We start from the raw sequence: 13,451 nt of genomic DNA on the forward strand, positions 1-13,451 counted from the left end.
TACACACATGTGTTACACAAGATTTATTGCTTCAGTCATACTATGCCTTCTTTCATTGCCATCTACAATATGGCATTCTTTTATGGGGTAACTCTCCAGGAGCCAAAAAAATTTTCACTTGGCAGAAGAAAGCAATTAGACGTTTGTACGGAATCACTGACAACAAGACCTCATGTAGACCTTATTTTAGAGACTTAAAAATTCTCACAGTCCCATCTCTTTACATATATTGTTGCCTATTAAACATAAAAGAAAACTTAAACCACTACACTATAAGGAAATCAGTTCATCAACACAACACTCGACAAACAAATATGATTGATATACCCACAACCAGGCTTAAGAAAACCCAATCTAGCTATGAATACATAGGCATAATATTATTCAACACTTTACCCGTACAGGCTCAATTGGTTTCAATGGATATTTTCAAAACTAAAGCCAAAGTGTGGATGAAGAAAAATACTTTCTACAGTGTAGAAGAATTTCAGAATAGTTGTAAAGATGATCTAATTTATTGATAAACTAAGGCTTACTATTATGTATAGTTATGGATGTAGAGGCAGCTAGCTATAAGCTAATAGGGTACAACACTATCTTTTTTTTCCATGTAATGTTTTTGCTATATGAAACATAATGTACAAATAGCTATAATACTTCTGACAACATTGATTGCATGTTAATGCTGATAAATTATGGCTTACTGTTATGTATGGATCTAGGTGTAGAGGCTGTTGTAAGCTAATAGTTTACAACATTGCTATATTTTTACTATGTAATATTTTGGTATGCAAAACATAATGTACAAATAGCTGTAACTCTTCTGACGACATCGATTGCATGTAGGTGCTGAAAGATGGATAAAATAAATAAATAAATAAATAAATATACTTTCTGACATTTTATTTGTCATTCGCGATGGCCAGCGGCTATTTCCGTAGCAGTACGAAAATATTTGTTCGCTCCAGTTACTATCCTCTCTGGAAATATCACCTGGAACTACGACCTTTAACTGGAGTCACCGAGCCAGGAACGTCTAGACACACAGTTATTCCGTTACCAGCTTCCAGGTTATCTGTGGTGGTAGCCCGATAACTACCAGAGAACTAGAACTACGAGCCAATAACGATAACTGCCAGAGGAGAATACCGGTCTCTGACAGTTATTTCCATAGTCGCTCGAATTCCTTAGTAACTTTCCTTGTACTACCCGTCCAAGCTAAATTAACACGTAAGGCGGTGGCTTAAGGGAACGACCATACTTGTTAATGCCTGTACTGCAGCTCCTATCAGCCACGGCTCGGACATTAACTTTATTTAACTGTTTATGCTAAAAGTAACGAAGGCACACGAAATAGTACACAGTTCTTATCAACAGATGGCGCGCAGTCTCACAGTTATTCCCATGGTCTATAGAACGCCTTCCAAATGCGCAGTACGATCTTCAGTCAACAGATGGCGCAAGGCACTGTTGACACTAAACAGTTATTGAAATAACTGCCAGAATCAGAGGAACGGTTATCGCAGTAACTGTTACTTCTCAGTAACCGGTTATTTCTATCAGTTACGTTATTTTTTGCCACCTCTATCAGTTGGGCTATGGACTCAGTGGCGAATACACTTGGTGGTGCTGCTGCTGCCTCTCTCTAACTGTTTAAATCAAGGCTGGTGTATGATTTTGACAGTTGACGATTAGCAAGCAGAGTATTTTAGTTGGATTATTATTTTGGGAATTTAAGAGCTGTTTGGCTATCTGGACATAAATGTATTGCATTATTTATGAGTGGTTCGCATGTCTGTAAGCTGTGCAATGCGTTATTTTTGATGGTTTACAACTAACAAGAGTGTCTGTAGGTGAGGTGTACAGTTTCTCTGTACACCTCAACCCAGTGTACCAGTTTCAAACTGTCTCCCGAATTTGCATTTGTTAAATCTTTATTTCAGTGCACAGTTTTAGAGGACTATTTTCCATTACTGTACGGAACTATGACATTAGCTGTGCATCATGATCAGAAAGACCATTCTTTCTGGAAACAGTTTTTATTTGATTGAATTTACCTTGGCCTGTCAAAACATTATCTATCAGTGTGCTGCTTTCCTATGCTACCCAAGTAGGAAATTCAGTAACTAATGTCAGTTTCTTTCATATTCTATCCGACTTTCTATCAGACTCTTTCAGAATGTCTACATTGCAATCCACACAAACAATAACTTACTTCCCTCTCTCTCACAGATAGCACAAAAGAATCCAAGTTTATCAGAAATAGCTGAAATTTTTCCAATGTGAACCTGTAAATAGGTACAATTATAGAAGTACCATTATTTACTTTAAGTTCAGAGTTGTATACTTCAGTATGACGCTCTACACAAAATTTTTAGGTTATAAATTTTTTACACTATGATAAATTTTAATATACATGGCAACTCCTCCCCTCTTAATAGTGTCTCTACTTCCGTGTGTCAAAAGCTTATATTCAACTACATTTACTTTTTCCATATCTCTGACTATACAATTTTCAGAAAGGCATGTACATCTATTCTACCCTCAGTTTCTAAGTCTTCTAAACAAACAAGAAACCCATCTATTTTGTTATTTAATCCTCTGAAATTCTGATATAATATACTAACATTATGTATGTATGAAAGCAGTCACAGACATGTTCAATACAGATAACACCTGCCATCACACAAAAAACGGTATATTTCCTGCTTTTTTCATCTAACTCCATTTGCCAAAAATTGCTCATGAGATTGAAACTTGTGAGGTACTTGACAACTTTAAAACATTGAAATAATTCCATTAATCTTTCTGTTTTGCCCTATTGCAATCAAATAATTCTGTTGAATAGTCTTTGAACTAACATCAATCTTACAGATGTGCCTTGTTTATTACCCACACATACTGGACTAGAATAATGGCTGTCTGACATTTTGATAATATTCTATTGTGGCAGTCATTTAATTTCAAAAACTACTGTTACACTCTCCAGGTGACGAGATAATTTTTGTTGTAGAACGTCTCATGTTCTTTTACTTTCAGTTTACATTTAGAAATTCTAACTAATCCTGGCCACTTAGAAAATACCGTAGTTTAATAGCGAGTACTTCATATAATTCTTCTTTCTTATCTACCAACAGATCAGACATTCTTGACTTTTTTTACTAATTTGACAAAGAACAACTCCTGCATTTTTTTGCTTCCGGGTGCTTTCTTCTTCCCTGACATTATTAATAACATTTATATGTCCCACAGCCCCCTATTAATTCCCATTAATGCACCATAAATTCATAACACAGCACTCATCTCTTTCTTATTGACGCATCCTCCGCATGTAAGTCTTCTTTCCTCATTATTTTTCTGAATGTTTAATTTGCCCATGGCAAAATCTACGTTAGATTTATTTGCCATCATCCAGAGTGCCCCTAAAACAAAACAACAGATAATAATTGAACTACCAAGAAACATAGCTGGTATTCTTTGCCGTCGATGTAAAACTTCAGATATGTCTCGACTTAAATAGGCTTGCTTCTGTTTTCCACAGTATTGATAATATGTACACTGTTCACAGGAAAAGATGGGACTTGTTCAATCTCATCTAACAGTATATACAATTTATTCGATATTTCACATTGCTCTGACTATCGCTGTCGAGAAGCCCATTAGTATTAATATCGCAAGCATTAATGTCGAAAATGAGCACCATCACATCTTCAGAAGCAACTTCCTGCTCTTGTCTCAAGTCACTTCTTACGTCATAATCCCTATCACAGTGAATATTGTTAAGGGCAGGTACAGACTCATTAACTGCAGTTATCATTTCGGACCGAGTCCCATTCGAAACTTCATTTCGTTTAACTGTGAAGGTTTGGCTGGCAAGCGTTCATCACTTGTTTCTCACTCCAGCGATATGTCTTGAGTTGTGTGGCCAGTAATCTTATTCATAAAGAGTATAATCTTCCCTAGGCTGTCTGTAATCTGTTTCGCCACCGTCAACCTTCCCTTTATCAAAGTGATTTGGTGGGCCGTAATTTCTTGAATACTACTGTATGTTCATGTAATGAAAAATATACCTCTCGATTTCGTCTATCAAAATTCCCTCAGCTGTGTTGTCTCCTTTCTTGATCACCGTCCTCCATACGATATAGTATGACACATGTTTCTTCAATTTCGCGGTGCAAAGACAAAGCCCATTTTTCCGCAACATGAAAGGTAGCCTTTGAATTAAAATTTCAATTAATTCGTGATCATCTAAATATGCGTTTTTGTCCCATTGTTTTTGAAAATGTTCTCACTCGGTTCCCTCATTCCATGAGTTATTTGGCGATGAGAATTATGCTTTGACAGCCCATGACGGTTTTGTGATCAATATTTATTCAGAAAAGCTGTTTGAAATTCTTCCTAAGTTTCACATTTTTCCGACGCTTTACTGCTTGACACGTGAGCTCCGTTTCTTAAATAGTTCACAATTTTTCAGTTTTGCATCTTTCTGAATCGATTTTTAGGTAAAGCGTTTCCAAGTTTTTGAGACTTCCCAGAGACGTTTAGAGCACATTTCGAAGTCTCCATGGCGATCTTGCCCAGTCGTTATACAAAGAGAGATAGTAAACCAAAATTGAAACTGCTTTTCCAATCACAGATTCCAGTTGCTTATACAGGGTGATTCAAAAAGAGTACCACAACTTTAAAAATGTGTATTTAATGAAAGAAACATAATATAACCTTCTGTTATACATCATTACAAAGAGTATTTAGAAAAGTTTTTTTTCACTCAAAAACAAGTTCAGAGATGTTCAATATGGCCCCCTCCAGACACTTGAGCAATATCAACCCGATACTCCAACTCGTTCCACACTCTCTGTAGCATATCAGGCGTAAGAGTTTGGATAGCTGCTGTTATTTCTCGTCTCAAATCATCAATGGTGGCTGGGAGAGGTGGCCGAAACACCATATCCTTAACATACCCCCATAAGAAAAAATCGCAGGGGGTAAGATTTTGGCTTCTTGGAGGCCAGTGATGAAGTGCTCTGTCACGGGCTGCCTGGCGGCCGATCCATCGCCTCGGGTAGTTGACGTTCAGGTAGTTACGGACAGATAAGTGCCAATCTGGTTGATTGTGGATTTTGCAGCTCTCTGCTAGCTCTGCGAGTCGATTTTCCTGGGCTGCGAACAAATGCTTGCTGGATGCGTGCTACATTTTCATCACTCGTTCTCGGCCGTCCAGAACTTTTCCCTTTGCACAAACACCCATTCTCTGTAAACTGTTAATACCAACGTTTAATACACCACCTATCAGGAGGTTTAACACCATACTACTTTCGAAATGCACGCTGAACAACTGTCGTCGATTCACTTCTGCCGTACTCAATAACACAAAAGCTTTCTGCTGAGCGATAGCCATCTTAGCATCAACTGACGCTGACGCCTAGTCAACAGCGCCTCAAGCGAACAAATGTACAACTAAATGAAACTTTATAGCTCCCTTAATTCACCGACAGATAGTGCTTAGCTCTGCCTTTTGTCGTTGCAGAGTTTTAAATTCCTAAAGTTGTGGTATTCTTTTTGAATCACCCTGTATAATTACGATTTCACCCTGTATAATTACGATGGTGGTAGGGAAAAGGCTGCATATCCCTTTATTAAAGAGATGATGAATATAATGCCTTTGGTTACGCATTACAAGTAATTTTCTCAAGCCATAAACAACCATAGATAGCTCGTCGGAGCGCAGGACAATCAAACAGTGGGGACAGAAATTTCTGTGTTCACCTATCACTTAATTCAAATTTTTTTCAAAGTGGCGTAATCTGCAGGATTTCCAGTGCCCGTTGATTTCAAAAATCCACGCCAAGGTGTTCGTCGCCTCTAGACGACCGGACGCCGACGCCATCCCAGTCACTCCGTTCTATGCGTGGGTCGGCCGAATTGTCCCTCGGCTGAAGACTTGAAGGCAACCACACATGTAATTGCCTACGTGACAAGCATGCTTCTGTAGGAGAATAGTTGGTACGGGAATAATATTTGCATTACTTAACCACTCAATGCACCACATATCGCGTTTTCTCTTTCTTTTTTTCGCAACACAGACAAAAAGGCTGCCAAAGCTAGCGCTTTGTCGTCTGAGCTCGATATCATCTGTCAAACAAACTAATGCTTGCACAAATATGCTTGAAACGTGTGGAGGAGCCAGGAATTTGTTCATGCTACCTCAAGCACGCGGCCGCTAGGAGTAGCCGAGCGGTTTCAAGCGTCTTATCACAGTCCGCGTGGCTCCCCCCGTCGGTGGTTCGAGTCCTCCCTCGGGCATAGGTGTGTGTCGTCCTCAGCGTAACTTAGTTTAAGTTAGGATAAATAGTGTGTAAGCTTAGGGACCGATGACCTCAGCAGTTTGGTCCCATAAGACCTAACCATAAGTTTCCAAAATTTCCTCAAGTACGCTCGCGCAAGTGTGCTTGTCAAGCATACAGTTACATGCTGGTCGCCTGAAGCAACCTTCGGCATTTCCTTCCCCCACTCATGTTGGCAGCTGCGACCTCTTGCTCTAGGGGGAAGCATACAGTGTGTGAGGGCCCGAGTTTACACTGAGAGACGTCCACTCGGCTTCAGGTCGTGGCACTACTTACGCTTTACGTCGTGACCAGCAGTCGCACAGTAGATCCACCGTTGTGCGATTAATGTGTTCTTTTCCACCGCCATGAAAGCAGCCATGCGTACTTACGCTGTCTTTTTATCAAGTCATCGGCAGTAGAACGGTCATAGCAAATCTGACCTTGTTTAAGATACGAATATTCAGCTTACACCGCGAGACATCAGCTTCGCGGTTTTACCAACGTTAATTCCGTTGCCATTGTCGCGCTGCCCATGTCCGTGTGTTGCAACGTGTTTGTACTCGCGACTCTTTACCCTATTTTCTGATTCGAATCCTAGAGTTCTTCTTTATTAAGCTGCATCAAAACTCTGCCTAAGGACTGCAGTAGTTATCGTAACTTCGTATTTTATGTCCTTCCCTGTACTTATGGCTAGGCACACAGCAAACCTGTGAATCATCCGTGTAGATCATAATTGTGAACTGGCTAATTACCACATATTTCCTTTGAGATTACTTCTAATATCAATGTGATTACGAGACTATAACTGCTTTTCTTCGAGCTGTCTGTTACTGCGTCTACTGTTCTGTTCATTAACCGATTAATTTCAATCAGCAATCAAAATCCCTGCAGTACGTGAAGAAGAAGCCGACACCACCATGGCTGGGGGAGCAGCAGATCATCGTTTGAGGTTCTTCTAATCTGATGGTAGGAAAGACGGTGACAGGAAGAAATTTCTTTCTTTCATTTCGATCCCTCCGAAGTCAAAAGAAATGATTGAGCTATATCGTCTTTTCAAATAGCACTTGTGACCCATAATAAGCCCAAGTGTGGTAACAATAAGTTGGCTTCTACGTTCAATATTTCACTATCAAATTTTGCTTTATTTTCGACACAATTGCCTACGACATCGCTAATTTCTTTGAATTTGTTTCAACCTCTGTACAACAAGCGTGTATACCTACCACAAAGAATTTTCGGTAAAGCTTTCGCACTGTCAGTACACTTTTGCTTTACAGCAGCATTTTCTTGATTCTGCTATCTGACCAAATAAGAAGTTTCAGCTCCAGATTTTTCACAATGAACCTTTCGTTCTATGAACTGTGTTTTTACAATGGTAATTTCACCTTTAAGGTTATCGCATTTACCCTGAAATTGGCCTCTGAGCGCACATCCTTTTGTGAAATGAAATCAGCAATTTTACTTTTTGGTTAAGTGTTTGACCAGAGAGAAAACGAAACTCCCTGTAAATTACACAGTGAGTTTTTTTCCCAATTTTGAAAACCAGACGAAGGCTAGGAAAGCAAATGAGGTTTCAAACGAGTCACGCTTTCTGAACAAAACTTGGAAATGAATTTAAAAAGAAAGATAAAATGGTGTGCGAAATGATTTGTCTAAAAGTAGGAAATAAATTATATTAGAGACAAGTTTGACCCGCTCCCCGAATGATGCTCGAAATCATTTATAGCAGATGAGTTAACGATTGAGATTTTCAGGTTCAATCTTTAATTTATAATCTCAGAATTTTATAGAGTACTAGAGGACATTTGTCTAGCGGAGCATGTAGACTCTGCAGTCTGCTGTTGTGTGACCTTGACATATTTTTATCTTCTGTACCAAGAGGTGTAAAAATGTTCAAACCGTTTTTAATTTCCAAACTTCTTCAGCGGAGAATCCTTCAAATATCAGCAGAAGGAATGTGCGCTTTCTGTCGGCACCTCATTTGCCATGCCTGACTTCGAGTACCTTTCTGAGGCGTCTCTGACGTTTCTCTAATCTTATTTCTTGCTTTTTGACAAATGATTTCGCAAAACATTTAACTTTTTTCAATTTTTGTTGTATCTCTTAATTCGTCCTTTGTTTCCGGTAGGAGATAATTTTCTGCATCTATTTTCTTACTTAAAATCTTAAGTAATTTGGGAACTCCCCAGTCTGCGATCCTCGTAACACGGCATCGCAAGCAGTTTTGAGTTGCGCCGCCGGCATTGTTGCGGTCAGCTTCACATCACTGTTCTCACTATTTAGATTGCTTTCAGATTTTTCTGATTTTTCTTCTGCTTTATAATAAGTAATTATATTTCCTACAAACTCAGAGACACAGTTGTTCGTACTATTAGAAATTCTCTTTCCGAGTCACTTAGGTCCGACACCGTTGACAGTAGTCCGTAAATATCTACAATTAAATTTGAAATTGTGTAGGTACAGTCGTGCTCAAAAGTATCCGAACGACCTGAATTGCATTTCGCCTGATTCGCATGCAACCCGCATAACGCAGCTGTCTAGCAGGTTCTCTAATCGCTCCTCGGAATAGTCGCTTGACTATTGAAAATGGTTCCAACAAGTCACCACTAGAAAACACTGCTCTGTATCGCAATAACTCAAGATGTAAAGTAAAACCACGATACTACAAATATCAGGGAACACCTTATCACAGATAACACTGTCTTTAAGGCTTGTAAGCTCACATTTATTACAATAAATGACATACCTGAAATATTCCACTCTCATTATTACGTCAGATAGGTAATGCACGCAGTAAGTTCGTCGTATTCATGATTTTCTCTTCAAAGCAACATACCGTACTTATTATGTAACACAAAATGACATTAAAAATTTAAGTTATTCATGAGCAGCTAGTTGAGAATATGTATGAACTTCAAATGACACGACGAACCGTCTCGTTCTGCATATGGATTCAAAGCCAGGTCATGCAGACTAAGCAGAGATTTCCTGACTGACAGAAACTAACAGTCATTCCTGACAAGGCATACAGAGAGTGATATCCCTCGATTTTAGACAGTATCAGTTAGAAAACATCAACTTTAAATTACATAACGGAAACATTTTTTACACTCGCGAATTCCCACCCAGCGTCTATTGTCCCTGTTAACAAACGACGAGAGATGTTAAATATTGCTTTTTCACAAGTAACTTACTCGAAATGCCGTGAGGTAAAGCTTTGTGTTGAACAGGGATTCGAACCCAGAACCTAATCGGATTGTTATCGAAGCACAATCAACTGTGACATACCAGCATTTCTCGGCAGTAGCTAGATGTTTTAACTGAAATGACGAAACGAAACACTATTTTTTTCCTTCCCAGGACTCCAACCTGGCACCTATCGCTGTTATATTCTAGAGGAAACGAACGTTAAATATGGGTTTGTTGCACCAGCAGCGACATGTGAGCATGTTTGAACTGAAATAATATGACGAAGAGTTCAGTGCTGGCTGGGAATCGAACCCAACACATATCGTTGATGACCACACACATAAGAGACGTAAGCTACCGAATCTCTCTCCACCAGCACATCGGAATAACATCCTTGACTTACAGTAATTTCGCAAATAGTTCTGTGTCTCACTGGGAGTCAAAAACGTCAGACATCAGTGTTGACAATGAATGAAACTACATTAAAAAACAAAATTATTATCCACCACCAGATAGGTGTTGTCAGGCTAGAGCTTGATAATACATAACGAAAACTTTAGTGCCGGGCCAGGATTCGAACCCATTCACGAGTAATATGAGGAGATGTTGAGGAATCTGCAGTTTTGAACAAACAACAAAGTGTAGTCGAGCTTTATTGTCACGAAAGGATCAAATTAATCGTTCAAGGTCGTCTGAGTTGCATTCCCAGTTCAGAACCAATTTCATCGACATACAGAAGCTCAAATAAAAGTGTCCTGTGACTCAACATAGCGTTTGTTTCGTCACTAGAAATAAATAACCAATATAAGAAAGGTTACTAGTGACAGAGTTTCTACATGTCGCCACTCCTGAATTAATTGTGGTTCAACCTAACGTCTACTTGGTAGCGAACGAATATCACGTTTAATGTGGATTTCAGACCACGATGCCATTATACCCCCTTCATTTTGCGTAGCCAAAAAAGAATAGAATCTGTGTCTCCCTATCAAAAATCATCGGCAGAAGTTGGAATCGAACCTGCATCGTAAGTAAATGAACCTATCATCAATCCAACAGAGCACCATTTCCTCTTCTCTCGGAAACATAACATCGCTGCGCCACACTGGATGAGAATTCTGACACACAGACTCCCTGTAGTGGCTTGCAGCATGTTCAGTACTTTCATTTACTTGGTTGACCGAATGGCCATGAACTAGCTGCCTTGGCTACCCAGCGCATACATTCGACTCCATTTTGTAATCACCGAAATAAAATCACGTAACTGCCACCTACACAGAACTGCCAGCAGTGTAGGATGCAGAAATTTAAATACGAAGTGGCCCTTTCCACTTGAGCTACTCTATTGCGCTATCTGTTTGTCAAAAACGTCATGCAGTGCAAAAGAAAAGCTGTAACTGTCTGTCTCTCAGAAGTCTAGATCCGGCCATATGCATTATCTCACAGCACTGTGGAATGCGGAAGTTCTGGAGAAATTATTGTTGACTTCTGGAGGTGCTGCAGCTACGTGTCAGTTAGAAGTGTAAGGGTAAGTGTCGTGCACTGTATATAAGATGTCGTGAGTTCAAGTACAATCACTACTACATTTTTAAAAACGCAATTCTGCTGTCTGCTGAATCTAATGGAACTTTGAACATAATTGCCTTCACTTCTCAACCCAAAATAGTCACATGTGGAAAAAGGAGTAACTTCTGCAACATTTTGTTCTTTTCAGGTTTAATAGACGGCCAGGTAGCAGATGCATCTCGAAACTTCTGTATTATGTATGGGGACAGCGCATCGTGCCAAAATACGCCAGAAAAGTATTTTCTACATTAACTGTCGTTTGGTAGTGGCATTTTATTCTTCTTCAAACCTTGTTTGACAGACTTAACTCAGAACAAGTTTTCTACATGCCTGTAATCAACAAAATGCATGTGCACTGTCAGACTGTTATAGATAACGTCTGAGAATTCGCATATATAAACTGCATGTGTATTGTCATACTGTTATAGATATCATCAGAGAATGCGCATATATCGTTGATGATTAATTTATCTCTCATGTTTACTATTGTTTTAACAACACTAAAAGAAACATTACGAAAATTGTGCATGATATTATAAGAAATGAAATAAAACTACCCACGATAACCTTATGACGAAAGTCTGTTTTAATAACACTGGGTATCTGTACACAAGCGTGCCTCTATCGGCACGAATTAGTAAAATACTACTGACTTAGAGATTTCGATTGGGTCTGTGTTTAATTGGTATACTGTGTCATACTCAAGAGGTATGCAAATGTGACATTTCATAAATAAAGTTATGTATTCCTAGAAACCCAAAATTTGCTTGTCAGCAGCGGAAACATGCGTTACCTGTTGTACAGCATTGTAAGTTTTTCACCATTGCACTATGAACCGAAAGTATTTTCTTGTGATTTCCTTATCGATGTTTGATCTGACTGCTTGTAGCCCTTTCACATAGGGATAAAAACTTGACAGTCAGCGAGACTGGAACCGTGAACTATTAACAGGCACTTTTTCACAGTTCAGAATGTTACCACACAGCTGGTGAAGATGTGTGTGTCTTGGCATTCTATTACGAGACAAATAGTGTCTCGAACACGTAAACCGCTATTAAAACGACGAGATTAGTTGCTATTTCCTCGTGCAACAACTTTCGTAGGCTGAAAACCGTAAATTTACAATCTTTTGTCACACCTCAAGCGATAATAACTGAAATTATTCAATGGAAATGATAGGAAAAATCAAGTGAACTTTGAGACTTAATTTCGTGCACACCAGGAAGTAACTCGTCGATCACAGAGTTGCGAAACATACCTTGCCTTGTTGCCAAATCTCAGTTACAGTACCGGCAGGAAGAAGACCAAGCGATGTGATCCTACATCGGGCTGGAAAGTCACCATAGCTGGGCATCTCAAAGACGCAGCTGGTAATACGTAATGCATCTGATTCGCATTTCTATAACTAGGTTTAGGGACTGGAGGGTAGTTACTATTATAACTCAGAACTGATTGCAAACTAAGCATCACAAATCAGGAACTCTCATAGTTGTTTTTATATTTCTTTCGTAAGTGTACTAAAAACTAAGAAACTCATTCACGGACATTTATGTGCCTCGCTGATAGTCGTGCACAACAAACAAATAAAAATTAAAAAATGATGTGTGTGTGTGTGAGAGAGAGAGAGAGAGAGAGAGAGAGGGAGAGAGAAATTAAAAGGAATGAGAGAGAGAGTAAAAATTGTTGAAACAAATTGAATCATGGTGTGTAAAGAAATATTTCATTACTTAAATACTTACCTGTGGGCCGGCTGGAGTGGCTAAGCGGTTCTAGGCGCTAAAGTCTGGAACGCCGTGACCGCTACAGTCGCAGGTTCGAATCCAACCTCGGGCATGGATGTGTGTGATGTCCTTAGGTTAGTTAGGTTTAAGTAGTTCTAAGTTCTAGGGGACTGCTGACTTCAGAAGTTAAGTCCCTTAGTGCACAGAGCCATTTGAATCATTTGAACTTACCTTTGGAGGAGACCTAGAGGAGATTGCAGTCTTGGGAGAAGGAACGAAATGATTGAACTACAATGTTCCGTGAGATTTAGATCCTCAGAAGAGGAGTTAGGAATTCGAATCTCAGTCCAGCACCAAATTTTTCAATGTCTCATGCCAACTAGCTCTAAAGACGATGAAGAAGCTGATGAAATGTATGATGAGATAGAAGGAATTATTCAGGTAGTGACGGGAGATGAAAATTTAATAGTCATGGGTGACTGGAATTCGACAGTAGGAAAAGGAAGAGAAGGAAACGTAGTAGGTGAATATGGATTGGGGCTAAGAAATGAAAGAGGAAGCCGCCTGGTAGAATTTTGTACAGAGCATAACTTAATCATAGCTAACACTTGGTTCAAGAATCGTGAAAAAATGTTGTATACATGGAAGAACC

Source organism: Schistocerca americana, chromosome 5 (assembly GCF_021461395.2).
Source record: "Schistocerca americana isolate TAMUIC-IGC-003095 chromosome 5, iqSchAmer2.1, whole genome shotgun sequence".
NCBI classification, from domain to species: domain Eukaryota; kingdom Metazoa; phylum Arthropoda; class Insecta; order Orthoptera; family Acrididae; genus Schistocerca; species Schistocerca americana.